At 45.5% G+C, this 20,574-nt stretch overlaps 1 protein-coding gene and 1 pseudogene across 1 annotated transcript in view; both read right to left on the minus strand.

Moving 5' to 3' along the window:
* The window catches only part of LOC141585425 (small ribosomal subunit protein uS3 pseudogene), a 36,959-nt pseudogene extending 16,990 nt beyond the window's left edge, over positions 1–19,969 (minus strand).
* Positions 1–20,574, minus strand: part of WWOX (WW domain containing oxidoreductase) — a 1,146,684-nt gene that overhangs the window by 397,401 nt on the left and 728,709 nt on the right. The window lies entirely within an intron of this gene.

Raw genomic sequence — 20,574 nt, forward strand, 5'->3', positions numbered from 1 at the left:
ATTTTGTTGACTTTTTTTAATTTAAAAATTTTTAGAGAGATAAGCGTCTCACTATGTTGCCCAGGCTGGTCTTGAACTCCTGACCTCTAGTGATCCTCCCCCGTCAGACTCCCAAAGCACTGGGCTTACAGGTGTGAGCCACTGTGCCTGGCCCTGAAGTATCTGAAAACAAGCCCCAGACCTCATGTCATTTTTCTTCTGCTAAATGTATATGTCAGATGGTATTTGGAAGGGGCAGGGTTACTCTGGCGCTCAACAGCTTTTCTCATTCATAAAACTGGTCAAAGAAAAATGCTAGCAAGAGGGAGGAGCTCTGGAATTGGGAGTTCCAATTTTGGCTACAATCTTCACATCCTGTAGGATGTTGGGATATACTGAACCTCTGAGAATCAGTTTCCTTAGGTTGGGGAGGATAATAATTAACAGACCTGCTGGTGGGGACTGAATGAGACATGATTTTCTAAAATCCTTGGCGCAGAATCTGGTACAGGATAAGGGAGTGGTGTGATAATTAACTGCATGTGTCTTAGACACCGGATGACAACACCAAAAATGAAAACAAGACAAAAACAATTGTAGGTGTCAACTTGACTGGGCCACAGGGTGCCCAGATATCTGACGAACCATGATTTCTCAGTGTGTGTCTGTGAGGGTGCTTCCGTATGAAATTAACCTTTGAATCAGTAGAGTGAAACTGATTGCCCTGCCCTGTAAGGTTGCATCTCATTTAATTTGTTAAAGGCCCAAATGAAACAAAACTCTGAGTAAGAAAGAATTTTCTCTTTTTGTCTGACTATCTGAAATCGGGACTCTGCCTTTGGATGAAGTTTCTACCACTGGCCCTTCTGGGTCTCTAGATTGCTAGCTACAGATCTCGGGACTTCTTGGCTTCCATACTTGTGTGAGTCAATTCACCAGTTCCTAAAATCTCATCTATCTATCTATCTATCTATCTACCTACCTATCTACCTACCTACCTACCTACCTACCTACCTACCTACCTATTTGTCTCTGTTTTTCATCCATCCATCCTCCAGATGGATCCTGACTTACAATGGTTCTACTTATGGTGTTTAGAGTTTATGATGGGGTGGAATGGCAAGGAGAAGGCGGCAAAGCGTTTAAATCCTGGTTTTGCCATTCACAGTTCCGTTGCTTTGGCAAGTCCCTTTAACCCAGGCGTCCCCAAACTATAGCTCGCGGGCCGCCTGCGGCCCCCTTAGGCCATTTATCCAGCCCCCCGCCGCACTTCAGGAAGGGACACCTCTTTCATTGGTGGTCAGTGAGCGGAGCACAGTATGTGGCAGCCCTCCAACGGTCTGGGGGACAGTGAACTGGCCCCCAATGTAAAAAGTCTGGGGACACCTGCTTTAACCTCTATGAGTTTTGATTACCTATCTGTAAAAGGGGGAAAGCTCCATCTACATTTGAGGATTAAATACAAGAATGCAGATAGAATGTGAAAAATACTGCTCAAAGGACAGTGGCTTGAGAGTCCCTATGACATGCTTTCCAGTCCAGCTGAGGCTAAATGGCAATTGCAAAAGAGAAATAATAATTGTGCCCACTTTATAGGGTTGGAAGGCTAGAGACAATATTGGTAACTACAATTAATGAAAGTTCCCTGTACATAATTGCCACACAACATAGTATCATAATTTATAAAGGGCAGTGTGTGAAATTTTCTACATAATGAGAGACTATATCATGTTTATTATTACGACATGTGTCTGATAGAATTTGGTATACAGTAGGACCTTAATCAATATGATACACTGTTATAAATTAAATTATTATATATGATCATATACTAATGATAATTTAAGATGTCTAGTGCAGCGCTGGACATCAGATGGCAGACACCTCATAGACAGATGGCAGGAAACAGGAACAGTGATGACGATGACGGTGACAGAATCCTGTACACGGCAGTGCTGCCTAAATGTTGGTCCTAACGGGATCCCTTCTTCTCTCTCACCTCCAGACCTCCAGCGCGACCTCCTATTCTGCATCCCCCAGTTTTCGCCTGGTCCCCAAATTAACACCCAGGTTCATCAAAGGCTCTTCTCTCTGGAGGCTGAGCTTTTACTGTCATTGTCTTTGCCACGGTGACAGGGGGCAGAAGCCAGGCCTTGGAGTCCCCAGCGCCCAGTCCCCAGTGGGGAGTTCATATTAGATTAGCTGGCCTCCCTCTTTCCTACTGTCACTTGCCGCTTCCTGTACTGTTGGCAGGGGTGTCATTAAGGCCTCACGGCCTGAGGAGCTAATAGAGACACCAGGGCTCCCAGATGCCAATGCCTGCAGCAATTCACACCTCGTGACACTCAGCAGTTAACTTCCCTTCATAACCTGACAATTTCCACAGTGACTCTGTCCTCCAATCATGCCAGCCAGCCTCGCCCCCTTAATCTGACTCCTAATAAGGAGGTGCTGTGCCTGCTGCCCATCCTGAAATAAGAACACTGGCTGGGGGATCCATGTGTTTTTGTTTTTGCTTTTTCTGAGACAGAGACTTGCTCTATCACCCAGGCTGGAGTGCAGTGGCATCATCTCAGCTCGCTGCAACCTCCACCTTCCAGGTTCAAGTGATCCTCCTGCCTCAGCCTCCCCAGTAGCTGGGACTACAGATGTGCACCACCATGCCTGGCTAATTTTTTGGTTTTTTTTTTTTTTTTTTTTTTTTTGGTATATTTAGTAGAGACAGGGTTTCACCATACTGGCCAGGGTGGTCTCAAACTCCTGACCTCAGGCGACCCACTCACTTTGACCTCTCAAAGTGCTGGGATTTCAGGCATGAGCCACCACGCCCAGCCTCTGTGTCTCCTAGACCTTACTCTTCCGGTTCCTTTCAGCCCTGGGGCCTCCTTGCTGGAAAATGAAGGTGGAAATGTGTTAAAGAGAAACACGGAGAACAGAAGAGGGTCCTAGAGATTACATACCTCATTCTGAGCCTCACAGACCCCACCTCTACTTCCTCTGTGAATTCGTATCATTGAGCCTTACTTTCCTCATCCGTAAAATGGGCAGGATCACGGCGCTTTGATGTCATCTGCATGAAGCTCTTAGCACTGAGCCCAGCACACTTGGCCAGTGTGCAGTTAACATCTGCTCTCACTGTCTTAGAGGATCAGCCATTCAGGTTTTCATCCACTTACCCTTTCGCTTGATGTCTATGTACTGTACAGTTGGGGGCACAGCTAAATTTGCTGTAACCCCCATAGAAAGGCAGCCTGGAGTTGGAGAGAACAGTTGTGTGATCAGAGAAACCAAGGATCAAAGCTCTCCAGTTCCCTCCCACCATCTATAACATGGTGGCGGGGAGGAGCAGGAAAGCAATATGGGGAAGAAATCATCTAAACCCAGCTGCTTAGTCCTAAAGAGCGACCCAAGAAACATATTCAAAAAATATAATAGCTCCATGGTCCAGCCTATACTGCACAATCAATGAATACCACTTCTAGTTACAGAGAAAGGGAGACTGAGGCAGAGGACAGCTAACGAAATGCAGAATTGTCCCACAGCTAAGATGGGCAGCTGTGAATCTAACCTCATACCAACCCTCACATCTCGCCACTATGCTCTTATCATGGGTTGAATGGTGGCCTCCAAAAAGGGCAGCTCCATAGCCAAGTCCCTGCAACTTGTGAAGGCAAGCTCATTGGGAATCAGATCTTTGAGAGGAAATTAAGCTAAGGAACGGAGATGAGATCAGCCAGGAAGACCTTAAATCCCAAGATGAGTGTCTTCATAGGATAAAGGCAGAGGGAGATTTGAGGCAGACAGGAGTGGTGAACACAGGAGGGGAAGGCCATGTGGCCGCAGAGGCAGGGATTAGAGGAATATGGTCACAGGCCCACAACTGCCAGCAGCCACCAGAAACACAAGAAGCAAGGAACAGTCTCCGAAAGACATGTAGCCCCGCCTCGATTCTGGATGTCTGGCCTCCAGAACTAGGAGAGAATATATTTCTGTTGTTCTTTTTTTTTTTTTTTTTTCTCTCGGGACAGAGTTCCACTCTTGCCTCCCAGGCTGGAGTGCAGGGGCGTGATCTCAGCTCACTGCAACCTCCGCCTCCCAGGTTCAAGTGATTCTCATGCCTCAGCCTCCCAAGTAGCTGGGATTACAGGGTCCGCCACCACACCTGGCTAATTTTTCTATTTTTAGTGGAGACAGGGTTTCACCATGTTAGCCAGGCTGGTCTTGAACTCCTGGCCCCAAGTGATCTGCCCACCATGACTCCCAAAGTGCTAGGATACAGGTATGCCAGGTAGGTTGTCTTTGTACAATATTTTATTAAAGATCTTTATGGAGTAATATCTAGACTCTAGATACAGCTGCCAAGGAGAGCCGGTTATGCTGTGGGGACTGGCTGGCAGACGGCAGGCGGCTCTGACTTCCCACCCTTTGGTTCTGAGATGGGGATGGTGAGCAATATCTCATCTTTGGGTTTCATGATGCTCACGTGGCCAGGCAGAGGCTTCTTAGGGCCAGTCTTCCCGGTTGGGTCCCAGGGCAGCATGGCCTTCACCTTGATGCCCAGCACACCCTGTCTGAGCAGCACATGGCTCACAGCAGCATCAATGTATTAGTTAACAGAGTCCCGCGCTGGGCATCATCAGGCCATCTACAAACTTTGTGGATTTGGCTCTCTGTCCTCAGAGTCTCCCAGACACCACACTTGGCAGCCTTTGGCTCCCTGTTCATGATGAATCACAACCCACCACTGTAGGCCCTGCATACAGCAAGCCCTCCTTGGAGTTCCTAATGCAGGCTGGGCAATGGCACACAGGCCTCTGGGGCCACCTTTTCAGCATGAAGCTCTCCACTGCCCTCTGGGAAGCCAAACCTCTTCTGAACTCCAGCAGCCAATTCCAGAATCCCCAGCTGTTCTCATCAAGAACATTCTGTGTTTTGGTGGCTAAGATGATGGTTTCTGTCCTAATGGGTTTCACTTGGATCTCAGCTCCAAAGTAGCATCTTTAGCTAGCTCCTGAGGAAGAAACTGGTTCCGCTCAGCTTCGGAGATGCCATCAGTGACCCATATCCTCTTCTCGGAAATTCACGCTGCCATCTTGCTGCCACACGCCATCAAAAGGAAAGCAGATTGCGCCTTTCTTAGATCTTGCTAAAGGAAGTCAGGACGGTGCGGTAAGAAGAGGCTGCCACGGAACAGATCTGAGCAGGAGTCAGCCCTGCCATGTGGTTGCTTTATCGCCTTATGAAACTCACTTGACCTCCCCGAGTGCCAGCATCCTCATCTATAAAGTGGAGTTGTTCAGGAGTATTATCATTTTTCCCCCTAACCTTGTAGGGTTTAGGGGATGGTGAGAGAGAATGCACAGAGCACGTGGCTTATGAATATAATGCCACCATTTTCCACTGCTACCACTACCAAAAATGAAAATAACAATCAATGAAAACAGAAGTGACTCAAAAATTGTTCCCAAAGGAAACGTGTGTCGCATCTTATCTGTTCTGTTTTCACACGAAGTGCCTATGACCCCGATATCATTTGGGTGTGTCTGCACCCCAATCTCAACTTGAATTGTATCTCCCAGAATTCCCACACGTTGCCGGAGGGACCCAGGGATACGTAACTGAATCATGGGGGCTGGTCATTCCTGTGGTATCCTGGTGATACTGAACAAGTCTCATGAGATGTGATGGGTTTATTAGGGGTTTCCGCTTTTGTTTCTTCCTCATTTTCTCTTGCCGCCACCATGTAAGAAGTGTTTTTTGCCTCCCACCATGATTCCGAGGCCTCCCCAGCCATGTGGAACTGTAAGTCCAATTAAACCTCTTTTTCTTCCCAGCCTTGGGTGTATCTTTTTCAAGCATGAAAACAGACTAATACAGGCCCTGCAGTACTTTGTTTGTTTTTTATCCCAGGACCTAGGAAGGTATGTAGCAAGTGTACAATACGTATTGATTAGAGGAATGAATGAATGAATGAGGAAAACAGAGTTCTAGAGTCAGTGACCTAACCTTTGGCAGGAGCTCGGACTGAATCCAGTAAATCAATCAATCACACATTCGAGTCAATAAAAAAATCATCATCATTGGGTCATTTTATTGTTAGAGAACCTTTCTACAGGCAAAATGAGGCATCTGAATGCGTCTATGTGTAGAAATGTTTATAAAAATTAAAACGAGAGTTATTTTTAACCTTAAATATTTCTGAAGATTGTTTACAATCAAATGGATTTTTTAAAACTTTTCTTTAAGGTTTCAATAAATAAAAAGTAAGATAAAATAAAGTAACAGAAAAACAAGTTAGATTCAGAAGGTAGAAAGCTACAGTGAACAAGTATCAAGGCAGGAGACTGCTTTGAGGTCAGGAGTTTGAGACCAGCCTGGGCAACACAGTAAGACCCTATCTCTACAAGAAAACAAAAATTAGCGCAGTCTGGTGACTTGGCCTCGTAATCCTAGCTACTTGGGACTCTGCAATGGGAAAATGACTTAAACCCAGGTATTGGAGGTTGCCGTGGGCTATGACTGAACCATTGTACTCTAGCTAGGTGACAGAGCAAGATCCTTTCTTGAGAGAAAAAAAAAAAAAGTCTACGAAGCTCACAGTAGCCAATCCTTCCAACCCTTTAGAGAAATAGCAAAGTTAAAACATGCATATCCGCTCAGGCTCAAGAGGCCTTAAACGCACACATGTGCACAGATATGTGCATAGATTTATATAAACTCCCTGATACCAGGGGCTGGGTCTGTCTTATCAAACAATGTCCATTAAACTTCAGATGAAGTCTTTATTAAACGTTTGTTGAATGAATGGAACATCTTTAGAATGCTATATGCGATGACACAGACGGGCGACCTCTCTCCTTTTGCAGCACCGTGAGATGTGGGTCACCATGGTGAACATGAAGGCAATGATAAGCAATGATGACTTCCCTTACATTTTCCTGTTTTAGGAGACACCTGCCTCTTATTGAACCTGGAATGGTGGGAAGGGAAACTTCCTCATTCACACAGGCGGCTGATACAATAATACGATCATCAACTCCTCCCCCCTCCCCCGCAGCCCCCCACTAGCCGGCTGCCCCAGCTGCAGAATGCACACATCTGCCAGCATCATTAAGGCCCATTTCTATACAGCACCAACCAAGGCCCGACCCTGTGACCATTTCCACCATTAGATTTGAGTGACCTCAGCAGCGGGGCTGAAAGGCCGGAGTATTAATTCACAGAACCACAAGCTCAATTTAAGATTTAATTTGAGATAACGAAGAGCTACTGAAAGTGTATTCAAACTTCTAAGCATGCAATGAAAGGCCTTTCCCTGTTTTCCAAGTTGAATATGAATCCAGTATTTCTTTAACAGATTTATTCACAAATTTACAAACAACATGAAAACCCTCTTTTCTCTGTTTCTAATTCCCCCCCTCTTTTTTTTTTTTTTTTTTTTTTTAGGTTTTTTGGCTTAATCCAGCCCCTTTATGATGTTTCTTGTTGGGAATTTTTAATATTGTAGGGAGTTCTTCCTCCCTAATTTACAAATGCCTGTTCTTTAAGAATTACCTTTTAGTTTCTTGAAGAGAAAACGGGCTTCCTTAAGACCTCCCCCTACATTTAGCTCCCGTGCATTCCAACCTAAATATGCTAAGCGTCTTTTGTTTCAACAACGATGATCTTGCATAAAAAGCATTCACCCTGCAATGTAACTCTCATCAAGAAAAGGTGTTGGAGGGATTCAAAATAATATTCTGCTCATTAGAAACCTGGTGCCACTTGGTTCCAGTGAACTCTCAGGCTCTGAAGACTTTATTTATAAAATATTTAGGATTCTAGGTGGGAACAGAAATTTTGGTTGGTTCAAGTAGATTTTTTTTTTTCTTTAGATAGAGTCTCGCTCTGTCACCCAGGCTAGAGTACAGTGGTGCCATTTCAGCTCACTACAGCCTCCATCTCCTGGGTTCAAGCCATCCTCCTGCCTCAGCCTCCTGAGTAGTTGGGATTACAGCCAGGTACCACCACACCTGGCTAGTTTTTGGACTTTTAGTAGAGACAGAGTTTCACCATATTAGCCATGTTAGGTCTTGAACTCCTGACCTCAGGTGACCCACCCACTTTGGCCTCCCAAAGTGCTGGGATTACAGGCATAAGCCACCATACCTGGCCTCAAGTAGATTTTTTTGACACTAAAGAGTTTAATTTAGGCTCGGCATAGTGGCTCACGCCTATAATCCCAGCACTTTGGGAGGCCAAGGGAATACAGTCACTTGAAGCCAGGAGTCTGAGGTCAGTCTGGCCAACACAGTGAGACCCTCTCTCTATAAGAAATTTTAAAAATAGCTGAGCATGGTGGTGCATGCCTATCGTCCTAGCTACTGAGGAGATTGAGGCAGGAGGATTGCTTGAGCCTGGTAGGTTGAGACTGCTGTGAGCTAAGATGCCATGACCCTCTAGCCTGAGCAACACGGTGAGATTCTGTCTCTTAAAAAAAAACACCGAATATTCCCACTGCTAAGTGGGTGTTGAATGATGAGAACACATGGAAACAGGGAGGGGAACATCACACACCAGGGCTGTTGGGGGCTGCGGCCTAGGGGAGGGATAGCAGGGGGTGGGGTGATAGGGGAGGGATAGCATCAGGAGAAATACCTAATGTAGATGACGGGGGATGGAGGCAGCAAACCACCATGGCATGTGTATACCTATGTAACAATCCTGCATGATCTGTACATGTACCCCAAAACTTAAAGTATAATAAAAATAAAATAAAAATACAAAATACAACAACAAGTTTAAAATTTGAAATTCTAGTCGGAGATGGGAATTGCTTGCTTTGGACTCGGAAGCCTGAATCTATGACGGTATTTGCCGAGTGTCTATTCTGTGTCTGACATCGTGCTACGTTACTTTGCATTTTCTCAAAGACTCAGTCCAGCCTTAGAAATAGGCTTGGGTTTAAAGCTCAGCAAGTAACTGAGTCCCCTGAGCCTCTGTCTTTGTCATCTGTGAACGACCACATGCCTTGATGCTTCCGGAAAACCACTTTATAAGTTATAAACATAGGCACATATATGGGTATGAAAACACCACAGGTCACCTGAGCTTGACCCTGGGACACTGCTGGGAATGGGTGAACTTCCTGGGAACTGCAAACACTCTGGTCACTGTGAAGATTACACAACAGGCAAAGGCCAGGACCACAGTATTTTGCAATCCTGAAACCCATCTACTTTATTAGCCACTGGGTTTTCCAAATGAGAAGCTATATGGTGTGTTGGCGGGGAAGAAGGACAAACCAGAGGCCAGATACAGCTGTTGCTGGGGGGCGGGTGGGCAGGCGGCTGGCTTCCGACCCACCCTCTGTCATTACTGGCTGTGTAGCCTGGGGCAAGCCTGTGCCTCAGTTTTCTCACTTCTATCATCTTGCTGCTCATCAGGTAAGAGACAACGCTCAGCACGAGAGGATAAGTGGATGGGTGTGAAACTCCAGCTCCCAGCACAGAGAAGGCAAACAGGAGAAAGGCCAAGAGAAAGCACACTCACACATTTGATGCAGTGCGGTGGGTTAAACAGTGTCACCCCAAAAACATGTGCACCCAGATGAACACAGGACTTCCTCAGGAAACAGGGTCTTTGCAGATGTAATTAAGATAAGGACTGAGAAGACATCATGTCCATGAGGTGGGGCCGAAGTCCAATGACTGGTGTCCTCATAAGAGATGGAAAGGGCCAGGCATGGTGGATCATGCCTACAATCCCAGCACTTTGGGAGGCCAAGGTGGGTGGATCATGGGGTCAGGAGCTCAAGACCAGCCTGATCAACATGTTGAAACCCCATCTCTACTAAAAAATACAATTATCCGGGGCCGGGTGTGGTGGCTCAAGCCTGTAATCCCAGCACTTTGGGAGGCCGAGGCGGGTGGATCACAAGGTCGAGAGATCGAGACCATCCTGGTCAACATGGTGAAACCTCGTCTCTACTAAAAATACAAAAAAATTAGCTGGGCATGGTGGCACGTGCCTGTAATCCCAGCTACTCAGGAGGCTGAGGCAGGAGAATTGCCTGAGCCCAGGAGGCGGAGGTTGCGGTGACCCGAGATCGCGCCATTGCACTCCAGCCTGGGTAACAAGAGTGAAACTCCGTCTCAAAAAAAAAAAAAAATACAATTACCCGGACTTGGTGGTGCTTGCCTGTAATCCCAGCTACTGAGGAGGCTGAGGCAGGAGAATCACTTGAACCTGGGAGGTGGAGGTTGCAGTGATCTGAGATCACACCACTGCACTCCAGCCCGGGTGACAGAGTGAGATTCTATCTCCAAAAAAAAAAAAAAAAAAAGAGAGAGAGAGATGCAAAGGACACACAACCAGAAGAGGTGATGTGAGGATGGGAATAGAGGCTGTGATGTTGATGTTTCCAAGCCAAGGGACACCAAGAATTGCCATCAGTCACCAGAATCCAGGAGACAGGCATGACTTGCTTTCTCCCTCATAGCTTCCAGAAGGAACCAGCCCCACCAATGCCTTGATTTTGGACTTCTGGCCTCCAGAACAATGAGAGAATCAATGACGGCTGTTTTAAGCCACCCAGTCCACCCAGTTTGTGGTAATTTGTTATGGCCAGCCCAGGAAACACATACACGTGGCATGGTTGGTATTAAAGCGCAAGGCACTTGCCTGAAGAGAGGCCCTGTAGTCTTACTTTCACCAAGGTTGTCATTACATCTCAAGGAGGGGGACACACTAATCCTAAGTCTGTCCACTGATCCCAAGAAAAACCATCTAAATTTTCTTAGCAGGCAATGGCCAACTCTTCTGATGGGAATGGGGCCGAATAGAAGTTCTCAGGTCATCAGTAAGGAAGACTTTTATTTAACGATGGAAGAATGACTTAGGAACACAGAGATGTCCCCAAATAATACTCCCAGGTCTTAGCTGACTCCACTATTGTTTCTGGCATATTCATGGCGCCACTTCCACTGTTCTAGGGCATGCAAAGTCTTCAGCAGCAAAACTATGGAAAGAACATTCTGGTACCGCAAATTAGGCTCTTTGGCATCAGCACTAAGAAGTTTCCATGATTGTGCTTGCCCTATTACAGCATCTAGATGGGCTTATGTCTTTGGCAAGCAGAGACTGGGTCAGTGTGCATCCGGAGAGCCTACTAGAGTGCCAGGCCCATGACAGGTGCTCATGGTTATCCAAGGAATCCTAACAATGACAATACAGAAGTAAATGGTAAGAACAGTATCTGAGTTATTTTATTTTCCTCCATATCGCCACATTACCATCCCCATTTTACAGGTGTTTATAGCAAACTAAGATCATAAATGAATGAATAAATAAATAAGTCAATAATGAGTCCATGTAGGAAGGAGCAGACTCAGAATCGAGTTCAAGTCTCACTCAAAAGAAGGCTGAGTGCAAGTCTCACTGATGCAAACACTTAAGCTCAGAACCATCATCAGAGACATTGCCAAGCTTTGTTTGTGGATGAAAATGCTGGGAGCCTGTGCCACCGTGCTGCTGATGCAGGGCAGGTGAGCCCCAGAATTGGGGTTTAGCCCAAGAGGGTTCTTGGCTCTGTCCTGGAAAATTCAAGGGCAAACTGGTGTTGTTTCCAACTTTTACTGACGGGACAGGGTGTAACAACAGCAGGTGATGCTCCTTGCAAAGCAGGGTTACCTCATAGGCAAAGCACCCAGAGTAGCAGTTCCAAGGCAGTTCTGTAGTCATATTTATGCGTATTTTAAATTATATGCAAATTAAGTGGTGGATTATGCAGAAATTTCTAGGAAAAGGGTGGTAACTTCCAGGTTGTTGGGTCACTGCCAAGGCAAGGGGCAGTAACTTCAAGGTGTTGTCACGGAAATGGTAAACTGACCTGGCACACTGGTGGACATGTCTCATGGAAAGGTGCACCCACCCTAACCCCATTTTCGCTAGTCTTCAGTTTGGTCTGGTGAACAAGCCCTGTCTTTGGAGTTGAGTCCTGCCTCCGGAGTCAAGTCCCACCCCCTACCTCACTGGGAGTCACTGAAGACACTGAGTGACAGAATTAAGTGATGGCTGACTGAAGTGGTCAACCAACTGGCCCGCTTAGGTGGGCTCATTTCACTTGGGAACCTGACGGGGCTGAGAACAACCAGAAGGGAACTGAACAGTCGTGGCCAACTGAATGGGAAAGAATGCAGAAGAAGAGTGAACACTGCTGTGGAACGGACACCTGAGTACTACGGGCCTACTCCTGTGCTCAGTACTTCCCCATTATCATTTCTATTTAATTTTCTCGACAACCCTTTCTTCTAGAGCTAAGCACAATGAGGATTAGCGAGATTAAGTGACTTTCCCTGGAACATTCAACTCAGAAATCAGGATGCAAGTCCAGGTTTCCCGACTCTTCTCTTAAGCCATACACTTAACCTCCACTGTATACCCCTCTCTCAGTGTTAATGAGTTTCTGCCAATATTCTCACTTACATTTAAAAGCAACCTTTGGAATTATGTATATTGGCTCCATTTCAGGAAAGACGAAACTAAGGCCCTGAATAGTTAATGACTTGACTGGCAAGCTAGTTAGATGGTGGAGGCAGCACTCAAAACTGCCAGGCTGGAGTGCTGTGGCATCTTCGTTCCCTGCAGCCTCGACGTACCAGACTCAAGCAATCCTCTTGCCTCAGTCTCCTGAGTAGCTAGGACTACAGACATGCACCACCATGCCTAGCTAATTTTTAAACTTTCTGTAGAGACTGGGTCTCACTTTGCTGACCAGACTGATCTCAAACTCCGGGCCTCAAGAGATCCTCTTGCCTTGGCCTCCCAAAGTGCTAGGATTACAGGCACGAGCCACTGTGCCCAGCCTCAAAACTGGGCCCGCCTTGTCCTAGGACATTCTCTTGTACTTCAAGGCCTGGATTGACAAAGGCTATAGGAATAGCTCAACCAACCCTAATCCTCAGAGAAAGGCTGTATGTGCCGGAGAGGGTGATGGTGAGGCTGGGCTGGGGCAGGAGCTGGAACATGTCCCTGCTAGAACGTAGACTGGCTCTGATGTGTAGCCCAGGTATTCCTTCTGAAGTAAACTGTAGCCTTCAGCCATCGACCCTCCCAGGGTACTCCAGGGAGTACCTGAATGTAGAGAGCTACCATCTGCAAGGGTACATCCTTCCTGGGGCAGCCCAACCAATCACAAGTCAAGGCAGGTTTATAAAAGCCTGGCCACATTAGCCCAATAGGGAATAGCTCTGATGGGCCCTTTGAACTCCATGAGGGTGACTGAGACCCTTGCTAGACTGCATCTCAGCTCAGTTTCTCCTTCTGCCCACTCCATCTGCATTCCCCTCCCTTCCAGAGGTGTTAATTCCAAGGCACGCCCTAACAAATGGTCTCCACAAGAAACCTGCACTCGGAGTCTACTTCCTGGAAAGAGCAATGAGATGGTTTCTCATTTGTAAAGAAAATGGCCTATGGCAATAAGAAGGTTTGACCTCATCAGAAAACTTTTCACTGGGGTGATTGGACTGCCTTCAAACTCTTTCTGTCCAAGACAGAGGGTGATAAGGCACAACCCAGGGGAAGAGAAAGGGCTGGGACCCAAAGAGGCCCTGGGAATTACAGCAGGAAGCCAAGAGAAGACAGGGCCCGTTTGCCTACACACAAAGACTCATCCCCGATACCCAGGAGTGCGGGACTTAACATGGGCTAAACTTGAACTACTTGTTGACATAATTAGTGCTGGCTCAAAGCAAGAGCTTTTGTGGCCAACTTGGCGTGGGTTCGTGAATTTTGATTGGCAAATCTGAAGCAGAGTTCAGCCAAGCTCTACATCTACTTTGTAGTGTGCCTTATGCACATCTAGAGAAGCCAACCCTTTCGATAGATTTTTCAGTTTTATGGTTGTTGGTAGCTGAAGACATTAGCTCTTTAAGTAGACAAATGCTTCTGGCAGGCTGGCCTGCACTAGGAATAGGAGCAATGCCTTCGGGTTCCTTCTAAAATTAATGTAATAAGATGCATTAATCAGAATTCTATCAAGTCTACACACTTGGCCTGGGCTTAAGAGGCAATACTTTGAAATTGGAGTTGGCTAAGCTTCCCTATTCTTTGTGAATCAGAGTCAGGGTTGAAGGGGGGAAAAAAGAGAGGAAGAACAGAACTAATATTTAAGAAAAACTGGCAACAGGAAAATGTTTAAGCAACGTTTCATTCCTTGGCTCCACCAGGGGCTGTAGAGGGTTACGGGAGGTTTCACCTTTGTATTTCCACAAATGTACTTCAGATTGTGTGATCAAAAACAGTTGGTCAGACCCCAAGCCAAGTCAGGACCGGTTTGGGCAATAGCTCAGGCCCAAGGTATTTACTTGTTTGTTTCTGTCTAATAATAACTTACTCTGAGACTTACAATGGAATGTTGGCTATTTCTTGCCTTAAGATGTTTGTAACCAGGTGAGGAAAAATTTTGGAAGCTGAAATAGATTACACAGATGAGTACTTGGCAGTGCATGACTTTTGACTTAAAGATTGTCTTCTCAAACCCCCCCTCCCAAAAAAAAAAAACCCAAAATAGAGCCGCAAAATCAGAGCCAACCCCAGTTTCTTCACAGCAACTGCTCATTTTGAGATGAAACTCTTCATTTCAAAGTGGCATAAAAGTATCCTGAATATTGTACTACAATTTGGTCATGCTTTTAATGTGACACAGTTACATCTGTATTTACCATTACAGCTCAGTACCCAAGAGGTCAAAATTTTTAAAGACAAACGGCCAGGCTTTTGTGGAAACATTTCCCCTTCTTGTATCAAAAAAAAAAAAAAAAAAAAAAAAAAAAAGGTGGCTCCTTCTTGTCTGGTAGATTTCAGTAATTGGCAGGATTTTGAGTAAGCTCTTTTAAAAGCCCTTCGTTTCTATTTTCACATTAAACCACTTGCAATATCTATTAAAAGCACAAATACTGAAGAACACACCAAGACTATCAATGAGCTTACATCTGGAGTCCTCGATAGATCAGGAAAAAATGAAGAGAACGTTCACAGAGTTTTACTTCTTTGGGAACTCAAACGCTAGAAAAGAAAAGGGTGCCCTCTTTCTCTTGCTTCCTGGTTCTATCCAGTGTCCCATATTTTATATCAATTCTATACCAGAGAGTTTATCTGAGGGGGTTAAGTTAGCGATTTAGTTAAAACAACAGATACTGGATTCTGCCTTCATTCTGGGGAGTACTTATTCACATTAAGGCACGGGGGCTTCCATGCTGAAAAAGCCGAAAGGAAGCATGGATATTCCTGCCATGTTCTGGCTGCAACCACTTGGCCTGACAGTTCTAGGATGATTGAGCAATAGCCCAGGAAGTACACACAAGGTCACACAGGGGACTTGGAAACATCTAGAAAGAGCAGGGCCAGTGAGTTGGTTGGGGAGGGAACCTCCGAGCCCTGTAGATATCTTGGAAGTCATTCTCAAGGTTACATTTGGGCAGACGGAGCCAGATGTGCGCGTGGACTCGTAGGCAGCCAAGCAGCCAGAAGAGGGTCATTGAAACACTGGCAGAGCGGTGTGCTTGCAACTGCCCTTGGCCTCAGACAGATACATTGCACTTCTAAAGCTTCTCTTGCACCTTTTCAGATTTCCTTAAAAGAACAGGAAGAGAAGGAAGGATTAAAACCCAGGGGAAGCAAACGGAGCCGTAACACAGCTGAAGTTTCCTTCCAGAAACTCCCTCTGCCTCCATAAATGTGTGTTTTGGAAGAAATCTCATGCATTGGGATAGGAGGTAGTCATGGTCTGAGATTTCAAACTTGGTCAGGGTCCTGGCAAGAGGAAGATAGCACACTCAAAATGGGTAATGTAAGAAGTGTTTAGAAAAGGCACTTGTTTGCAAAGGTTGGCGCAGGGTTTAAGGAAACGGCAAGGTTTCATACAATGTTCTGGAGTTAGTAACAGCAGGAATAGCTCCTGCCCTTGCCAGACAAATGGACAGAACCTTTTTTTGTTTGTTTGTTTGAGACAGAATCTCGCTCTGCCAGCCAGGCTGGAGTGCAGTGGCACAATCTCCGCTCACTGCAACCTCCATCTCCTGGGTTCAAGCAATTCTCCTGCGTCAGCCTGCCAAGTAGCTGGGATTACAGGCATGTGCCACCATGCCTGGCTAATTTTTGTATTTTTAGTAGAGATGAGGTTTCACCACATTTGGCCAGGCTGGTTTCGAACTCCTGATCTCAGGTGATCTGCCCGCCTCAGCCTCCCGAAGTGCTGAGATTATAGGCATGAGCCATCGCTTCCAGCCTGGATGAAACCTTCTACAGAGAAAGGTGGTCAACCGTCACCCTGCAGGAAACAAGCCTGAAAATTAAATTGCTATACCCAACCAGAAGAAGAAAGGACAAGAGAGCTGACTGTGGCCAGCTTCCGAGGGCAGCTGAAAAGACCTGGAGAGGACAAAGGTAGCTGGTGCACAGACTGCACTCGAGAGAGCCCAGGGGTACTTCTGCCAGGGTACACGAGAGGTCTAGTAGGGACAGTGCCCACAGCACCCCAACTTCAACCAGAAGGCCTTGGTTGTAATGTCTTCTCTATTGCCATGTGACATTAGGTGGTCTTTGAAGGCAGAAGTTTGTCCCCAAAAGACCTGATTGGAAAACCTCAACCCTGGATGTCACCCTGGTTTCTCCCAAGTCTAAAGTGCATGATTCCACAGGAAAAACCAATGTAATCCACAGAGGATGCACCTTCAAATTGCATAGGCTGGAAAAGATCACAGCAGCTTGTATCTAAGGCATCATGGCAACCTCTTTCGTTACATACATACATGAAAAGACAACATTCTAAAGTAGAGCTTCACTTCATATGTTTTCTTCAAAAGAGGCTTCTTGTAGTTTTATTACACAGTGGTGTGTAGGGATGTAAGGATTTCAGACATATAATATTTTTTAACATATACTATTTTTTAATATCCTTTGAATTAACATAGAAACGTGCATTTTTTCCCCAGTTTTTTAGGGAAAAAGACAGACTTCACCAGGAGGATAAAAAGAAGAGGGGCAGGGGAAATAAGAATTCCAGAAAGACGAAAAATTGTTGACCTAGGATGGAGGGGCATTTTTGTCAAACTTCTCTAGGAGAAAGAATGAGAATGGCTTTCCAGTAACTGACTCCACTCGCCAGTAGGGGGAGGATCTGGGCTCCGTTCTCTCCTGTGACGACACACTGTCCTGAAAACTTGAGCCACAGCCCGCGTGCCTGGGCAGGATTAGTTAAGTGCAAGGATTATTCAGGCAAGAAAAGAAAAGAAAACTCCTAAAAGACACAGCAGGTGCCTTAAACCAGGGGAGACATAACAGAACCTACAGAATTGGGGGTGGGGAGACAAGCTACAGGAAGGTTAGCACGGGGGCCTCTACATCTTCTAATATAGATTAATGGCTTGCTCAGGCAAGCAGCTACACGCTTGCTAAATGTGCTGACCGCCTGAAATTAGCAAAGGTGGTGACTAAGGAAGGGAGAAAAAAAAAATAAAAGAAAATGAGTCGAATCTGAATGTGCCTCACTCATCCCGGTCTGACATATGACAAACAAAATTAACGGCGACAAAGAGAAAGCAACAAGTATTCGGGAGTAGAAAACAAACATCGAATGAATGTGATTGATCTCACAGGAGGCCTTCTGTTGCTGCTGATGAGACCTTGGAGTCGCAGTGGGTACTTGATGAACGTGCACACAGGAGCTCACACGTGCACACGCACACACATTCCTACCCACACACACATACATCACATCCAGAGCCCCGCAGAATTAGATGGGCATGATTATATCTCTCTCTAACCAGGACAAAATGTGTGTCCTCAGAAATTAGAATAGATGATCTTGGACTCTAGCAAAACTCAGCTCAAGTATCATATTCCATCTGGTCACCATCTTACAAAAATGTTATTAATCTAACACTTGAAAGGTATTGCGAAAGGCAGCATTGTTGTACTTAAACGTCTGAGTGTTTTTGTTTTTGTTTTTTTTTTTTAAGGCTGTATATTTATAGCTTAGGAGGGGAAAAAGGGGAATTAAGGGGAAAAAATTAAATGAAAAATACTTCAGACCCAAAACATCTCTTTGAGGTAGATAACTCTATGATAGCAAAACAATGAAAATCAGAAGCAATATTAAAGGTACATTTGAGATGCTGATTTTTTTTTTCCTAAAAATCTATCAACTAATTATAGAACAGAATATGTACACAGTTTGGGGAAAAAAAGCCACCTCACGAGTATCTCAGTATTTTCCTGTAAGTAGGCAAAAATAAGAAATTACATAGGTTTACCTATTAGGGTACACTCCCTAATTGAGTTTCCCCAAAGATTCCTAACAAAATTCTTAGATTTGATTTTATTTTTCCATTTCAAGACAAACTCAACAATGTGTCAAATCTCTTTTTAAAATAGATGTGTTTAAGAAGATGTGAAATGAAAGTATTTTCCCCTGTCTTGTTTTCTATTAAAACTTAATTCGTCAGGGCTTTTGGATTTTTTTTTTTTTTTTTTTTTTTTTTTTTTTAAAGACAGAGTCTCACTCTGTCACCCAGGCTGCAGTGCAGTGGTGCAATCTTGGCTCACTGCAACCTCCATCTCCTGGGTTCACGTGATTCCTGTGCCTCAGCCTTCCTAGCAGCTGGGATTATGGGCACGTGCCACCACTCCTGGCTAATTTTTTTATTTTTAGTAGAGATAGGGTTTTGCCATGTTGGCCAACCTGGCCTCAAACTCCTGACCTCAGGTGATTCACCCGCCTCAGCCTCCCAAAGTGCTAAGATTACAGGCCTGGCAAGATTTGTTTTTTTAACAAATATTTTCAAGCAGTTGTTTGATATGACACAAGAACATAAGACTTTATTTTAAATTGGTGTCAGTCTGACATCAGGAGACCAGCCTGGCCAACATGGTGAAATCCCATCTCTACCAGAAACACAGTAATTAGCCAGGCGTGGTGGCTCATGCCTATAATTCCAGCTACTTGGGAGGCTGAGGCAGGAGAACAGTCTGAACCTGGAAGGCGGAGATTGTAGTGAGCAGAGATCATGCCACTGCACTCACTCCAGCCTGGGCAAAAGAGTGAGACTCCATCTCACAAAAAAAAAAAAAAAAAAAAAAAAAAAAAAAGACGATGAGGGACAAGCATTCTGTCTTGTTCCACCATGAGGACACAGCAAGAAGGTGGCCATTTACAAGACAGGAAAAGAGCCCTCACCAGAAATCAAACCTGCTGGCCCCTTGATCTTGGATTCCCAGCCTCCACAATGGTGAGAAATAAAGTCTGCTGTTTAAGCCACCCAGTCTATGGTATTTTGTTACAGCAGCCTGTGCTGACCAAGACACTAAAGCTTACACTCAGTAAGGGCAGAACCAAGATTCAACCTGAGCTGGCCTGACTCAACCCCACTGGATAACACTAAGACTGCAAGACGTGTGTTAGGTGGAGATGGCTTTTCTGATTGGCTGAGACAAAAACCACTCCAATTCAGCTAGTGCCCACCAGTCCAGCTGTTAAACATCTGACTGTTGCCGGGCGCGGTTGCTCAAGCCTGTAATCCCAGCACTTTGGGAAGCCGAGGCGGGTGGATCACGAGGTCAAGAGATCGAGACCATCCTGGTCAACATGGTGAAACCCCGTCTCTACTAAAAATACAAAAAATTAGCTGGGCATGGTGGCGCATGCCTGTAATCCCAGCTACTCAGGAGGCTGAGGCAGGAGAATTGCCTGAACCCAGGAGGCGGAGATTGCGGTGAGCCGAGATCGCGCCATTGCACTCCAGCCTGGGTAACAAGAGCGAAACTCCATCTCAAAAAATAAAACAACAACAACAAAAAAAACATCTGACTGTCACCGCTGCACAGAGGCAGATCAACCAGTGAGCATCAGAGGAATCCAGGCAGAGGGAACTGCCTGAGCAAGGCATGGTGGGGAGGAATGAGCAGGATGCATACATTAGATACCCATAATGTAGTTCGACTCAACTGCAGATCCACGTGTAAGTGGGTGGGAGGGTGGGGGAGGCAAGACGGTGTGGCTCCAGAGTAGAAGCTTCATGTACCAAGCTCAAGGATCCAAACATTAGTTTGTGTGGAATCTGGCAACTGTTTAAGTGTTTGGATATTTAATACAACTATGCATGGCACAGTTTCCGGATGACAGTCGACATTTATTACGTATATTAGAAGGCTCTACAGAGATGACAAAAAATGAGCAAGTGGTTTATGGTTAAACTGGAGGATAGGTAACTGTAAAACCAAGAAAAACTGGTAGAACCAGGTATGTGTCACTCTTAGGATATCTGAAAATTCTTAGAAGTCTCAGAGAAACCTGAAGGCAATATAAATCAAATTCACTGGCACTCCCTTGAAAGGGGACAGAAGACACGTAGGCCCAGAGTGCCCGTCCCCCTGTAGTCTCTGGTTTCCTGATTCAAACAAGATGGCGACATTTCTTTCTTTGCGTTCACGTTCCTGGGGTATGTCCACATATCTTTTTTATAATATCGTCCTCCCTCTTCCAAACTTCATTGTCTGTGTTAGGATAGGAGCTACAGAAAAAGACTTGCTACATGGAATTCCATCTAAAAGCCAATA

Source organism: Saimiri boliviensis, chromosome 1 (assembly GCF_048565385.1).
Source record: "Saimiri boliviensis isolate mSaiBol1 chromosome 1, mSaiBol1.pri, whole genome shotgun sequence".
NCBI lineage: Eukaryota > Metazoa > Chordata > Mammalia > Primates > Cebidae > Saimiri > Saimiri boliviensis.